This window comes from Hetaerina americana, unplaced genomic scaffold (genome assembly GCF_022747635.1).
Source record: "Hetaerina americana unplaced genomic scaffold, ioHetAmer1.1.p SCAF_13, whole genome shotgun sequence".
Taxonomy (NCBI): Eukaryota; Metazoa; Arthropoda; class Insecta; order Odonata; family Calopterygidae; genus Hetaerina; species Hetaerina americana.
The window spans coordinates 14,964,963-14,981,402 of NW_027286403.1; the positions used below are offsets into that span (position 1 = coordinate 14,964,963).

Genomic DNA, 16,440 nt, shown 5'->3' on the forward strand with positions numbered 1-16,440 from the left:
AAGATGCAATCCGATAGAAGAAGAAATTATACTCCCTAGTTATCTTCCAATTGTAAGATAAATGGAGGATTATGCCACCAAAATAGCTGCCGCCTCCAAATTCTAACCACTAATGCCACACGAAAGCACAAATACAGTAGTGTAATTATCCGCCAAACCATAATGAGCTAAATCAGTAATTGCCTAACGGCCGATACTGACGTTTCGAAGGACGATTTTATATTACCTGTGTCCCCGAAGTGGGTGCCTTTATTTATGAGTATATTAAGTATTTCAACAAAAAATATATGCATTCGCTTTCCTTCAAACCATGCTTGTTGGGAACTTAGTATCATCTTTGACCTATCGCAAGTTCGATTAAAAATCACCAAGTTCCCTGCCTAACGTCTTGCACCACAGTAAATATTTTCTCATCAAAATGCCGGCGCGTAGGTGACCGTTGACTTGCATTAAATATGAGAATGACATGGCTCCAACAGGACGTTCAATGAGCGATATAAAACCAGCTCCCCAAATAACACAGCCCACACTAACTACAAAAGTTTCTCACCCGAGTGGTTTGCAATACTCACCCTTAATTATTCTTAAACCATCTCCTTGGTCCTATTTGAACGTTTCCCAGCAATGAATGAAAGAAAGCGACGAGCAACGTAGAACTCCAAAGTTTCGGCTAACGCAGTTGAATACCCACCTTCTCTGCGCTCCCCTTCGCATTCGCGCCCAATCCGTACACCCACCTACCCCATTCATGCAGTCTAGGCGCGACCCCCCATCCACCCTTTCTTCGCCTTGCCAGGGGGCTTGCGGACGGACGACCCAGCCGTATCCAGTTGAATAGGAAGGATATCGCTCATTTCCTTAAATCAGTCCAACTACTTCGCTACAATACCAATAGGATCACAATGCCCACCACCCCAATTCGCGTATGTTATCCCTTTCAGCTCAGATTTCGGGACGATTTTCGTCTTAAGTACTTAAAACTTAAATCCTCACTTATATTTTGCTCGCACTAACAATGCTCATTACCACACATAGCGTATTATAAAAAAACATACAGTAATCAACCCGAAGGTCGGATTGGTATGTGACGGTAGAGTTCACCCAGTACCAAGCCCGACGGCGTGCGGAATTCACGCATCAAAGTGGGGGGCACTTATTTTCCCTATGCCGGCTATGAATTCCCAGGAAGATCTGATGCCCGAAAAATCACACAGCTCGGGTGAAGCTGAGGGCGTCCAGAAGGTCGTGCCCGGGAATCGAACCTCGGGACCTCCAGTCCAACGCTCTACCCTTGCACTACCGCGTCCACCGTTGCGTAATATACACGCATACGATATTATTTCTGGAGTAACGCGCAGCCTGAAAGCAAGTTCAGAATCTTTTCAACCTAATGTTAGAGCCATTCCAGGTCCATGCATCCACGTTTTAGGGAAAATGAACCACAGAATATGAGATTGTGAAACTATAGTTAAGTTGTTATAGAAACACAATATAACAACTAGAACTTTGGAAGCAGTAATTTCAGCAATTCATTATTTTCACCAATTAAAGATATCAAAACCACACACAACAGGCAAATTATGACAGACAATATGACAAAAAAATTTCTTAACTTAGATATCACAAAACTCAAGACAACAAATTACTGCTTTTACTGTACGGCGACTGCAGCAGCAAAGACGCCTCAAACCATTCTATTCACACGAGAAAAAATTCCAAAAGGCAACGCTCGTGGTCGGCCTCTTTTAGCGGCTTATGGAGATAGGAGTGGGTCGCGGTAGTCCAGTGCGTAGAGCGTTGGACTGCTGACCGGAGGGTCCCGGGTTCGATTCTCGGGCAAGGCATTCTGGGAACCTACAGCTCCACCCAAGCTATGTGATTTTTCGGGTACCAGGTTTTCCTGGGAAACCATAATCGGCACAGGGAAAGGAACTGCCCCCCCCACCCTGATGTGTGAATTTTCACAGGCCGTATAGGACTTAGTACTGGGCGATCTCTACCATCGCCTACCAAACCGACCTTCGGGTTGATTACTGTGTAAATGGTTTTTATGGAGACAGGCGGCTCTCTTGCCTCAGTGTGTGGTCGGCTATATCAACCCCATCCTAGAATATTTCTCTCTCATTTGGTCTACCGTCTGCCCAAAGGTATTGAAACTCCTCAACTGACCCATTAATTGCTTTCTGACTGACATCCGTCACCGTATCCTTCCCTTAAAAAAAATTATATCGATTAAAATTTCTTTCCAACCTCGACTTAAGCGAACTAAACCATAGCCGCACCATAGCAGAAGCTATTAAATAATATTAACAATAGTTCTTTTCTAAATAATGACCTTATATCATTAATTTCCATCTTAGTCCCATCGCGTTTCACCAGTAAAACCAACCTTGTGCACCTGAAATTCCGCCTCTCTACATCCCAACGTTCACTCTTCACCAGAATCCCCTCCCAATTCAATTTCTTAGCAGCAACAAATCCCTAGCTTGACCTTCTCTCCTCAACTCCCTCCTTCGACGCCATCATAATGTTAACTGTGCCAGTTAACTCTTCGCTCACTTTGTTTTTGCTACCTCTTGTTATTTACCTATTGCACGTATAACAACATACTTGAAGTACATCAGATTCGAAAGAGACCAGTTATCACCAAATACAAGAACTTACATTGAAAAATACACCTTTGAATGATCCCCATGCTCATAGCGGTATTCATTTCCGCAAATCCTGGATTTGAAGACGGGTTTCTTGGCTAGATTTTACACAGTTAAACATCTAGCCGAAGAAAGGAAGGAGGTATTTGGGGAATGCCTCAAAAGTAGGTTTTCTAACACACATGATATTCCATTACGATCCAAAAAGATGAGAAGTACGACACAAAAGGGAATGGAAATACTCCTAAATGAAATTGATCATTCAATTTCAAATGATATACAGGTGAGGTTAACATGGCTAGAGACTCTGCCCCTAGCCTATAACATACTCTCAGTTATGCAATGATGTTATAACCTAATTCCACTTATTTCACATTCAATCTCATTAATTGGTGCATAGAAACAAAAATCCATACAATATTACTACCTCGTAGATCTGTACCCTCGAGCGTCCAAAAAAGGGTCAAAAAATTACAAGAAAAATTAAAAATATATGTTATTCCAACATTCCTGTCTCCATTACAGTACTAAGGATTCCAGTGAGCCGTACACAATATTTTTGTTCGCGGGTAGTTAAAACGAATATACGTAACTGCCAGGCAAAACGGTTTTCCAGTAGCTCTCCAACAGTGTTATGACCAAAACCATCGGTCGCAATCACTATTTTCTTCGCACTGTCTCTCTGTAAGTGAAGGATCTCACAACTAACCGACCGCATCAAAAGATTTGCAAGTCGAAATATACCTTCCACAGATCTACTGATGCAATAGCACGGATATGAATAACATGGAGCATAGTATATCGAATCAGTAGCGTTTCAAATTACGTGAAAATCCAGCACGGCCCAAGATAGTTTTCCAGTCCATTTGCCAATGGTTGCTGGTATTTCTAACAATCAGCATCGAACTTATGTAGAACTTAAACCTCGAGTAAAGAATAACGCAAATAAAAGAGCTAAAGGCAGAACCGAAATATCTTTTTTTCGGCGGGCCGGATTTTGTAAACCAGATAATGAAAAAAATTCTTTTGTTCTCCTAAGTTTTTACGCAGTAAATGAGAATAAAAATCTCAGGAGCGAAAACTCTCAGGAACGAACGGAAAGCAATAACAGCATGAATAGTAAGTACTGGTGAGACCTGGAGTTATACGCCAGTTTTGAATAATGGATTCGTTCCCAACTTATTCCTTTCCATTTAATGAAACTGACGAAATATTCATTTAAGATACCTCCCGTGGCGGGGTGCACACAACCCAGGCACGCGGAGAAAAACACGCAATCAGAAAAGTGATTGTCTCAGGCACTAAGGAAAACTTAATCATGGAATGTGTATAGAGATTTCGAAAGTAAGGTTTTCGGCGAAGGCGACCAAACTGCGCATGTTCTCATGCCTTTAAAAGACCCGCCTACCTCGTGGAGGATCGATGCATTGGAAGAACTTTGTATTAAAAGGGAACGCATCGGAAATGAGAAGGAAAATGAAAGGCGACGCAACCTGGTAGCTGAGTATGTGACCCAGTTTCTTTTCGGTGCGTAATTGAGTAAACTCGTTTAACACAGCGGTTAATTCTTCTTCCTTCACGAACGTAAAAAAACCTCGGACGTGGAAATCATTTAAAACGTCATCGTAATAATCTCAAAAGGCTCTCATCCTTTTCTATCACCGTAGTTTTCACCGTAATCAAATCACACGTTTCCCCAATTCCTGGCATTATAACTGATATCACTTCTAAAAACAGTTCACCCGGAAAAAATCGTCATCGCAAAATTGTGTAAGCAACAATTTTTCCAAGTAACAATCATTCTTGCCAGCAATCGGCCGGATTCCCATCAGATAACAGCCCTATTCCGCAATTTTAAGAACGGAATATCAATCAAGCCTCGTGAAACTTTGATCAGAGCATTACAAATTATGAAATTAGTTAAAACATTCATTTCCTTGAGGTGACTGAGGTTCATTTTCAGGGAACAATCTTGAAATGAAAAGTCTCTTTGAAGGATGATGCTCTTTAAAAGGATTCGTCCACCTTACACCACACGGATTTTACCACCTACACAACCCCCTGATTTCCAACTTTCTAAATCCTTTAAATAGTCACCTTGAGCTACCACTCGCGATATTTCCTTTGAAGTAGGCCCACAGTTAACACTTCTGATGCGGTTATCACATTTGCTCAGGATACCCCTATACCTTCGTCGAACTTCACCGCACCCGGGTTACCCTCTCCAACCGCTACGACTGTAACATAATTTAAGAGCTAACCCGTTGGATACATTTTGGATAAATTTATTAATGTCAAGCAGAAGAATTCCTCAGGTGAATGAATTCCTCCGGGAAGTCGACCAAAAGCCGACGATACGCAAATCCGCTGGAAAACAGTTTTCTTAAGTCCCATTTAAACTACAAAGCAGCAAGGATTCTAGGCAGATAAAAAAAAACAAAATAATTTATAAAAGCATCATCTACACCATGGGAGCGTGGTAGTACTGTGCGTGATTTGCAGAGCCACCGAACGAAGCATCCAGGTTCGATTCCAGGTGACGCGTAAGAATTCTCATTTCCTCCCAAGCTGAGTGATTGGTTAGGTACCAGAGCTTCCCGGATCTTTCGGCAGAAGAAAAGGAACTGGTCTACCCTGATCTTTGAAATGTACACAACCCGGTTCCCCGTTGGACTTAGTAATATGTAAGTTCGTATCTCTCAAACCAAACTTCGGGTTGATTGCTTCGGTTTGGCGCATACACCAGGCGATACACGAAAATAATCATATTAGCACATACTTTTCGACCACGAGCCGAGCGTCAATCAACAGAGATATCGGTTGGTCGAGGGCTTGGGATCTGCCCGACGACTGCACCTCTTTTTGATCGATTGCGCTCGCCCGTGAGTGAGTCTTTCCAAAGCGACATTACCTAAACATCTAGAGAAGCAACCATGCAGAGACGCAAAATTAATTCCATCACCTCGCTGAAAACTCCAACTCCCGGGGTAAGGGAAATTCCTTCGTGGTTGATCCAAGTGACTCGACCCACATTTCACCGGAACGATACCTCTCAGAGCGTTTGGGTGCACAAAAGGCTTACGAAACTATGACTTTTAATTCCGTTATCCCGTCGCGGTGCCGAGAAGCAGCGACCCAAAAAAAAAGATTTCCTTCCTGGAAGCGCGCGGGGAATGAAAATGGAATAATGACCGCCATGAGTTTCCACCTGGAACTGGGGCTGGGAACTCGAACGGGCCGGGAGCATCTGGAACGATGGGGTCAGTCAGGCGACCGGGCGGGGAGGGGGGAGCAAGCAGTCCACCGAGATTGAGGGAAAGAGTGGGGTGGGCCAACACACCCGCCGCCAGACCCGCATTTAAAAATTTCGGAATACTCTTCCGCGGCTTTTAATTGTGCAACTCTCACATAACGTGCGATCGGATTGGTGCCTGAGCTCTGTGGACCTGGAGCGACACCTCGTGCACTGTCCTCACTGCACACTTTCACTCCAGTAGGTTCGACGGTCACCGCGGCTCACCATCCTCACCCTCTCTCTCTTGGGAGGGCGCGACGGGCCAGGGAAAGCGCTCCGGTTAGAAATCCTTAGAGGTGTGATCACGCGGAGAACGGAATGGAACACGACTGACGCTTTGACTAAAAATGGTAAGGAATGGCGGAGAGTGGGTGCTGAAAAAATACAATGACACCGTTCTAAAGGGGAATCCTGACTTGATGCATGCATGAAAGTTACGAATTATTCATGAAGAGATGGAAGAATCGACCCGAAGGTGAAGTACTCGTAAAAATGCAATCAGCATTTCCCGTTCGGTCCAACAACACGAAAAACAGAACTCGGTTGTGGGCTGATATCTGTTTATTTCCTATAGTTATCATAAACGTACATAAATCATTACAATGAACAGAAAACACGCCCATAAATCTCACAAAATAAAAAAAACACACTGACCTGTTCGTTCCGAGGGCTGACTCCACACGAGAGTCGGATGCGAAGTAATGAGACGGTAGATTTATCAAAATTGAGTTTAAAGAGATACGACGCAAGCCGTCTCAATGTAAACTCAACGTGTCAAATTATAAGGGAGTAAATTACTGGAGATGTAAATTATAAGAGAATAAACATCAAATTACAACTACTACTAAATAGCATTCGTAAATCATCAACGGAGCGGGTGCCACAAATATTATACATGAAGTGATAGATTAGGGACCGCTAAAGGGCTGAATGATTTCTTGTTACTTCCATTCGTACATATAATTAGTGGCTAAATTACTATTAGGGTTTACGACACAAGAATATAAAATATTCACTCCTTCAACTGAGATCAACTTGGGATTTAAAATTCATAAAACGCCTACGAATGATCACTTAAATGTCGTTATCTCAGAAGAGCTGATAATTTTCTACTAACTTGAGAACTATTTCCCCTCAGATATCAATCCTTTCTGCAATAAAGCTAACATCCCGATTAATCTCTAACGGCCGCCGCCCATCTTTCGGGCGAAATGCAAGTCGCCATTATCATAACTTGCAGTGATCCAATGATTCACGTTTCCAATTTCCGTCCTCGATATCAATAAATAAACGTATATTTTCATAATTATTCAGTAAAACATACATCCACGTAACTTTAATCCACCCACGACAGTTACGACATGGTCTTCACAGGGAAAATTAACAGGAGGAAAAAAATTCTAAAACATTAAAATTCCTCATGCCATCCGATGCGTTGCATAAATGCGAAAATCTTGCGTACAATATAACGAAACTACACTTTTGGATTATGTGACAACCTAAAGGCGGTATTAATTAATACCGCACGGCTCCGACAAAAAGAGTTAGGGGAGCCGATAGAATTCACAGCATCCAGCAGCGTTGAGCTCTCGGATGCGCCTTCGAACGGATCGAATCACATGGCATTAATGCGTTAGGGGATCTCATTTTTGAGGAGGCATGAATGAACTCACACGTGAAGAATTTTATACGGGGGACAGCAACAGTTTTTTTAAAATAAAACAAAAATACAAATGCAACAACAAAAAGATCCCGGAGATTGCAATTGCAGTTCATTAGTCGAGCCTCCAGGGACTCTTCACCATAATTAAAACAAAGAGAGCACACAAAAAAACCGTCAGAAGATGCCAAGCAATCAGCATAAAGGAAAAGACGAGCGAACACCGCATGTGAAGAGTAGCCACGATTATGATCTACTATCTAGCTTTTGCATTTTACTGAATTTTACACGTTCATTTTCTGCGTCCTCACAACAACAAATATCCTCTAGATATGCACCTAAAGCAAACACCAGCACCTACAATGAAAATAAAGTTCGCTTGAGAATCACTTCTCCATCAAAGGGAATCATGACGGGCAAGGTGGAAGAACGCTTTGGCTTTCATTTAAGGCAATACATTATCGTTGAAGCGAAAATATATTTACAAACCACACAGGCACTCAACTGTTCATAGGTAAAAAAGTCACCAGCATTCAGAAAGAAGAATTCATCAACGGCCTGAGGAATTGCACGGCACAACAGCGGCTGCGGATATTTTTTTTATCCAAGAGGGGGTAGAGTCACCAAGTCTACCAAACAAGCTGGATGGAAAGCGCTGTAATGGCTCTTTTATCGAATGATATTTAGCTGGACGACCTTCTCTAGCCCGGGAAATTATTCCCGAGCTTTTCCTTTTCCTATGATACGGAATGCTTTCATATACAGTTTAAACAATGGGTTTCCAAGGAAAAATTTTGGAAAAACTTCAAAATATCGCGGTGTTGCTTATGAATAAAATTCGTGAGCACTCTAAGACGATCAATTCCTCATCTTGACTCCAGATACACACAGTAAAGTGGAAGAAAAAATTTACCGCGGTATGCATTGGACTGATACCATACGACTTAGTAGAACTGTTCAAATGACACGCGAATTTAAAAAGGTCGAAGGCCGTAACGTGTTCGCTGAACAATTCAAAATCCACGAGTTCGATGCCAAATTGCCTACCATTAGTACTTTCTCAAGGAAATTAATTTACGATGCCAAATTATCTGTCCTTGGAGCATCTCAAAAACTCAATTACATATAATACATTACGTAATATATGCTATTCTATATAACATAAAATAAATTGTAAATAACATTTTTAAAATTCTATGAGACTTTCACGACACTAAAAATTACGAACTGACTTTGAACAATCGAATAACTTTTCTACGTTCTTGAAAATGTTAGGCCTGCTCTCCCTTCAAATTCTCAATGTTGGCCAACACCAGTGCAAACATTATCAACAACCGATACATTAATGTCTAATATGCGACATTTGTGGGACAAACAACTTTCTCTTCGAGTGCTACCGCGGCAGGTATTTAAAGACAATATTAAAAATGGTCGAAGATCGATCTCGTATTGATGTTTTCCTTCATACTGACAGTTAAAAACAAGTACTCGGGAATATGGCCAAATGACTAGTTGCCAAAAGTACAGAGAAAGATCTTACTCACCATTGGAAAATAAAGTGTTAACCTTGAAGCATCATAATGCCAATTCAACGGCCAAATTGTTGAAATAATCCCTTAGATAAAACCCAAGTTAAGTGGACGAATTGCCAATAAGGTTATTTTCCATTCTATAGAAATCCTTTGGTCGTTATTTGAAATAAAAATAACAATATTTTCGAAAAGAACTTCGTTTCGAAATCATTTTTATGTTCTAATGAGCAAAAAAACATTTTTAGGAATCATAAATGCAGTCGTTCGATTAGAAGTGAAACATAACAACCGGCAAGCCATAAAAAAATTGACAATATAATTAAGAGTTCAATAGGCAATAAAATAAATAGATATGAATGAAAACTGAAATAAAAAAATGCAGACTGTAACCAGGAACAAAACATGTCAAATAAATTAATACATTTTTTGAAAGTGCAAGTGAAGTAGCTAAGGCCATGCATATTATAAAATGCACTGTAAAATTTTTTAAGAAAGTAATCATATTACGCTCTTTTGAAACTAACCTGCTAACAGTGGCGCAAAGAACTTCAGTTTTTATTATTCAATTATTTCCTGGCCCCAAAAATTCACTCACTACAATGTAACAGGGTATCTAGAAAGAATTTCATTTACTCCCGATTTTTTTCTCCCCTTTCTTTCTTAATTAGCGTAGCTACGTGCCCAAAATGACCGCAAACGCACGGCAATTCGAGTAGTACACACAATTATCGGCTTCATATACTCCCCGTTAGTTTTTAAATAACTAGTGTCCCTGATGATAATTCCGCCACTGCGAAATGAAAGTAAAACGCTACCCTAAATGGGACGATAAACCAACTTCGAACGAAAATCAAAACTACTCGACTCGCCACAAGACGAATGTATGTCATTTGGTTGAGTATCGTACCAGCCATAGCGATCACCCTTTCTCAAAATTACAACTGTATATGCACACACCTTTTTAGCCCTACTGGGCGGGGCAAACGTGAGAAAAGCTATGAACGTCTCTTCGTTTTGGTGCTCAGCTAATTGATTTTACCACGAGCGACGGCACAGCCTTTCCCAACCTATGCCCAGAAAACATGCGACCCTCAAACCAGGTTTTCATGGGCGCAGTTTTTGTCCCAGCCTAAGATATGCAAGAAATAATATAAGATAGTAATAAAGAAATAAGATATGAAAGAAATAATATAAGATAGTAATGAGCTTTCTTCGATATTGAATATTGTCAAACGTATACCGACCCAGCAAAATAGCTAAAAAAACAACTCTGACCTTATCAAAGTATAATTTACAACAAATGGCTTCAACCATCAAATTAATTATACTTAGGGAAAATATAAGCAGCGACATCAATCATTTGCTCCAATATAAGTGCTCTACATTAAATATTGACAGCTTAAAATACGAAGTACAATTATTAGACACGGATTGATTACATTAATGATTAATTTCAAGTCAATTTATGAGAAAACTTTACCAGGTACGGTCTTTCACTTACTCCTAACACACAAAATAAAAAGTAGCAAATATTTGTATTTTATTTTATCGAAACACTTTTTCAATTCAAATGGGGGAGCAACTTTTCGCAAGTAATGAAAAATAATATTACGACAGAAAAAGCATCCGGCTAAGAAATTCATAGTTTTACTTCAGAATTTTATGTACGAGTTTTTGACTTTGCTCAACGTTCATGGGTATGTGCCATTAGAACACAGAAATAACAGTATTCGATCATGCTTCGTTTACAAAAATAAAACGCGATAAGTGAATGAAGAGGGCTTTAATCTTCGTAGAAAAATCACAAGCCCTGATTTAGACGGCAAGCGGCCACAACAACATTAAAAATCTTATACATAATAATATTGAGCCAAAATTGGAATTTAAATTTACATTTTCACGTTATTAGTGAGACAGGATAGAAATGCGTCCATATTTCCCAACTTTTCCGACGAGAGTGTCACAGTAACAATGGAAGTGAGACAAAAACGAAGATCTTATTACCCGAGCGTTTCCTCTGATACAAAAAACTGGTGACTCATTGTCATACACGCACCGTAAAATGCACAAAGAATAACTTAATGCTATTAAAAATAAACAAATATGATGTCTATTATTTGACAGTGCACACAAGGACGTCAAAGTACTCCTGAAATTTAAAAAAACGCAATAATTCAAATCTTTTGGATATATTCCAAACAAATACTCAATTTAGATGAATATTTAACCTGGTTGAACACTGAAATTGAAGCACATGATCTTAGAGAAATCTAAAATACCAAATCTAAATATTAATGCACCAATCCATTACCACACATATGAAATAACTGCTACGTTCACTTTCCAACACGATTGTTCGTATTAAAAAATTATCTACCTCAATAATAATCAACGGGTTCACACTAATATACATCAACCATAAAAGTAATTTAAAGAATTAAATATTTGGCGGCAAAATATAGTAACACTTACTAATATTTACAAATGATATGCTTAGCACTTTACAATTTTATTTAATAAATAACAAATCGTAATGAGTACGTGCTAACGCGAAACAAAAACAAGAAGTATTCTATTTGCAAAAATTTTAACGAAATTTGAATAAGTCGTTATTCCACCGAAAAAATGCGTGAAAAAGAAAATAGAAAATCCAAATGAATGAGACGAAACAAAGACATGAAAGAAGAATCTACTACGCTACGGTACCCGAACTGGGCGTCAGGTCACATCATCACACGAAATCTGCTATAGCGCCTTGGTCAATAAATAAACGGTCCTTTTTTTACTATACATGAAAGGTAACTTATAAATTGATAAAAAGAAAGATAAGTTTATCATTTCTTACCTCCAGCCATAATCCTTTTTGAACTACGTGCAGAGGTAAATCTCCTGTTTAAAAACTAGTTAATATAAAGAATTTCGCCAATGATTTTTAAACGCACTGCATTCACCATATGAACTTCATAAGGTTTGGGCTGTGGGTGTATCTCGATCTCTTCGATTTGTCCTCGGGAATGATTCCTCAGCCGAACCGATCCTTTCAATACTCAGAAAAATGGTTGGGTGGAAGAAGCGTCAGTGGCACCATCGATAATTGTCAGTGAATCTGAATAAAACTATCAAGTCTAGCACAAAACTAACTTAAGCTGGAGAGCCGAGTGACTCTCCCTTCCAAATGTATGTGCACTCATAACTTTGTAATGTCTTTCAACCTATTACAGTGGTTCACGGAAGAAGTTCACAAATAGGTATTCACACAAACTAGAACACGATGGAATGTTGAAAGAAGTTGATTACGAAGGCAAAAATCTCAGGTAATACCACACTGCCATCCGAAACGACGCGGCGACTCCGACCGTAACTCCTCACTACACACACTCTCTGGGAATAGTAGGTAGAGAAGCCTCGACAGGCTGACAGTAATCTCTTTGCCTCAGAGCATGAGCAGAGGTGAACGGAGTAGTTAGCCTCGCAACAGGGATACGAAAATGTCCTCCCTCAACCTAAACTTCGGGATTCTGGCGAGAGGAGAGCGAGGGCTAAAGACTAGCAGCGCCATTGACGACGGAATAAAACTGTACTCTCAGAGAAGATGAAGGCGCCAAATTCTGAAATCCAATCACCTGCAAAAACGCTATTTTAAAACTAAAACATACAATTGTAAATAGATTTTCATGTGCATATGTGCATATATATATATTTATATTACTCTTTATACTAAATATGCTTCGGTGAATGATTTAGTAGTACTTAGGGCGATTAATAAACATGGAACTAGCTACTCTTACGCTAAAAAATCGATGTTATTTTATTGAAAGTGTATTATTCATGAATTAATAAATAAAACTCGATTACGGTTGAGAATAATTCAACTCAAGTTTTTTGTGGAGTGAGTTACTTCCTGATATAAGTAAGAAATGGAATCATATTTTAGTAAATTCAGGTTTTTTACGGAGCGTAAGATAAGCAAAAATATGGAATTAAATTTTAGCCCAGAATCACACTTCAAGAAACCCTCAAAATTCATGCTTGAGCCTTATTTGTTATATTGACCCCCAGGTTTTTTTTAAATTTCCAATGATTTTATGTTTAAATGTAGATTTTTTATTGAAATGCCATTTAAACTTGAAATTAATCAACCAACAAGAGAAATTAATAACAATAATGCAGAGAATATGAGCGATGCTCAGCAAATGTAATTTAACTAGAAGTATACAAAATGAACAATTGAAGGGAATGGTATTATAAGGCAAACCAAATTTCTAAGCTTGAAAGCTGAAAGGCTTCAATCAAGATCTATAGTCTCATCCAGCGCAATAATTATTTTTGAAGGAATCAGAAGAAAACAATATCCCCCAAAAGCTTAATTCAAATCTGCTGCATCGAATATCTCAACTAATTAATTTATTTCTAAAGTCTTAAATATTTATTTCAGTAGAAATATTAAGATTGGTTTGTATTTTAGTGTAGCAAACTCTCTGATCCAATTCATAATAAACTATTTCAAAAAGTCTGCAAAGTATAGAAAAAATACAAATTATGAAAATCTGACTACATTGAAATTTGTTGCATAGTGAAACTTTGACGTAGTTTACCCTTTGCATGATGAAAGTCATATGAACACTTTTGAAGCGATCTTAAAATTTCTACAAGGGGTGACGATTTTGCTCATAGAAGTATAAATATCATCGACTTGATGGCAGATCATCGTTGAAATCATATTTTATAATATCATTTACAACAGTTTCCTTTTTATTATTTACGCACAAGTAGTCACTTTGCTGCGTGTATGCCTAGTTCGCAAATATCGTAATATAAAATCAAAGTAAAATCGACGGACAAAAAAAAAACAAAAAAATATCAGAAAAGGGAGAGAGTAACTTTTAAATGACTGCAGTATTGCGTGAGTCTTTCATTATGTCCTAAGAAAATCCAAGATATGACACTTAGTTTCGGAGAAGGTTTTATTTCGTAAGCCTCATCTCTCACTGGAATGCTGTTAAAGTTGCTGCTGTTTCAGTTATATCCTTCTCGTGGTTTCATTTTCATAGTCGATTAAAGCAACAAACAGTTTTGCATAGAAGAATAGAAAACAGTGAAATTCGTGCGGTGATTTAACACTTCCATTTAAAAGGATGAAATCCAAATGAGATCAAGGACCACACACTACTATAATACCTAATATAACACCGAAAATGTTTTTTGCCGAGCGAATGAAAATTGCCGAACAATGTTTGACCTGTTTTAAGACCAAGCAACAAGATTTTCTGCGCCGGTTTGTGACCACAGATGATAGGGTGCACTACGAGTATATTTCTTACTATACTCCGGAGAAAAAACAGCAGTTAATTTAGTGGAAACATGTTGATTCACCGCCACCAGAGGAAGCAAAGGCAATGCGGTCGATCAGAAAGGTCATGGCTTCAGTTTTCTGGGTTGCGAAAGGGATTCTGCTGATGGATTATCTTCCCACTGGTCATGCAATTGCTGAACTATACTACGCTAAACCTTCTGTGCCAACTACAGCAATAGATACATGAAAAAAGTCTAGGTTTGGCAAGAAAGAAAGTCATCTTTCGTCGAGGCAACGCACGCCCTCGCACAAGTGTCGTTACCGTGGAAACAACACGTGAACTATGGTACAAACTGTGGCCACACTCGCCTTATTCGCCTGATTTTGCTCCATCAGATTTCCATCTCTTCCCCAAGCTTAAAATTTTCCTTGGTGGATGGAGATTCTCATCAAACAAAGAAATGATAGCCGAGGTGGACGGGCATTTTGCAGGCCTGAAGGGATCTAATTTCGGAATGGGATCAAGACATTAGAAAATCGCGGGACCAAGTGCATTATTGTAAGGAGAGACTAAATTGAAAAATAAAAAAGTTTCATTGCGGGCAGTCGTTCATTTCCACTCCATTCCAAGAACTTTTCAAATTACTCTCGTATATATCGATGACAAGCACTACACGAGAGAAATATAGCACTTGGACGGTACAATAGAAAACAAAAATATGCATAGAAAACACGTAAAAAGACACTCATTGACAGAAAAATTGGGTTAACCATGTCATCGTTTACAGAGGGGAACACAGCTACAAGATTTACAAGTATTTAGCTTTAGATTTTCACAGGATTTACTCGCAATAGTATGTTTTATTTTTTAAACGTGCCGCCTGAAATAATGAAACTTTCCTGATTCCTCGGACCCTAAACATAGGAGAAATACATCAGCATAGAGAATCCGAAAAGCGTTTTATAATAAACTGCCTGATGCAAAGAACACTGAAAAAAATCTGAGTCCATTCTACGGGACCGATTGTGTATATTTTGAGGGCTTGCCACTCAATTATATTTGACCTCCAAGTGACATCCTCCCTTCATTATTTTGAGGGTGCATAGCATATTCGTATTTCACCTCAATTAAAATAGTATCTCGAGAAGGAAATCGGGTGTCTGTGAGAAATGCATGAGAGATGCCTGTGTGTGGGAGAGTGCCTCGCCCCACACTGCTCATGGATTTGAGCGTTTTATTGAAAATGTAACATTGTACATTGAGTCTCATGACGAAAGGAATTGTATATTGGTTTGAAAAAGACGAACGTTTAGGTTTGCTAAATTATGATTTCGAAAATAATCCAAAAAATTGCATTATTTAAGCACAAAGGGGATCCCACTCCAAAGAGAACGTCCAGGCAGGATGCGTGGATTGTAGAGAGGAAATCATAACTTGAGGAGTGAAAGGGATACTTTTCGAGGAGGATGGGTAGTAATCCGCTTTTGTTCCGATAATTTTCTTCGTTTTAGCCAAAGAAAAAATATAAGGATGCTGTATTAAATTTCAGCCTTCACCCTATAGAGAGAGGGGGGGAATGGAAAGAGAGAAAGAGCGAGAGAGAGAAAGAGCGAGAGAGAGAGCGAGAGAGAGAGAGAGAAAGAGAGAGAGAGAAAGAGCGAGAGAGAGAAAGAGCGAGAGAGAGAAAGAGCGAGAGAGAGAAAGAGCGAGAGAGGGAGCGAGAGAGAGAGAGAGAGAGAAAGAGCGAGAGAGAGAGAGAAAGAGCGAGAGAGAGAGAGAAAGAGCGAGAGAGAGAGAGAAAGAGCGAGAGAGAAAGAGCGAGAGAGAAAGAGGGAAAGACAGAGAGAGCCTTTCCCAATAGTTCACCAAAGTGATTAAGGTTGGCAAAATGGAAAGAGAGTGGCTAGCCATGAAATATTCTCGCTAAGGAATCAAGCGAGGTGGGTTTCCTGAAGGAAAATATTCGATATTCAAGGCAACTTTTTGCGGATACTATTAATATTCTATG

General features: G+C 39.3%; 1 protein-coding gene across 9 annotated transcripts in view; it reads right to left on the bottom strand.

Moving 5' to 3' along the window:
* p120ctn (adherens junction protein p120) overlaps positions 1 to 12,563 on the bottom strand; it is a 295,363-nt gene extending 282,800 nt beyond the window's left edge. For all 9 annotated transcript variants that reach the window (XM_071583290.1, XM_071583289.1, XM_071583294.1 and 6 more), the window contains exon 1: positions 11,984 to 12,563. The gene's annotated coding sequence lies outside the window, so the exon portion shown is untranslated. The remainder of the gene's footprint in view (positions 1 to 11,983) is intronic.
* Positions 12,564 to 16,440: the final 3,877 nt, after the last annotated feature.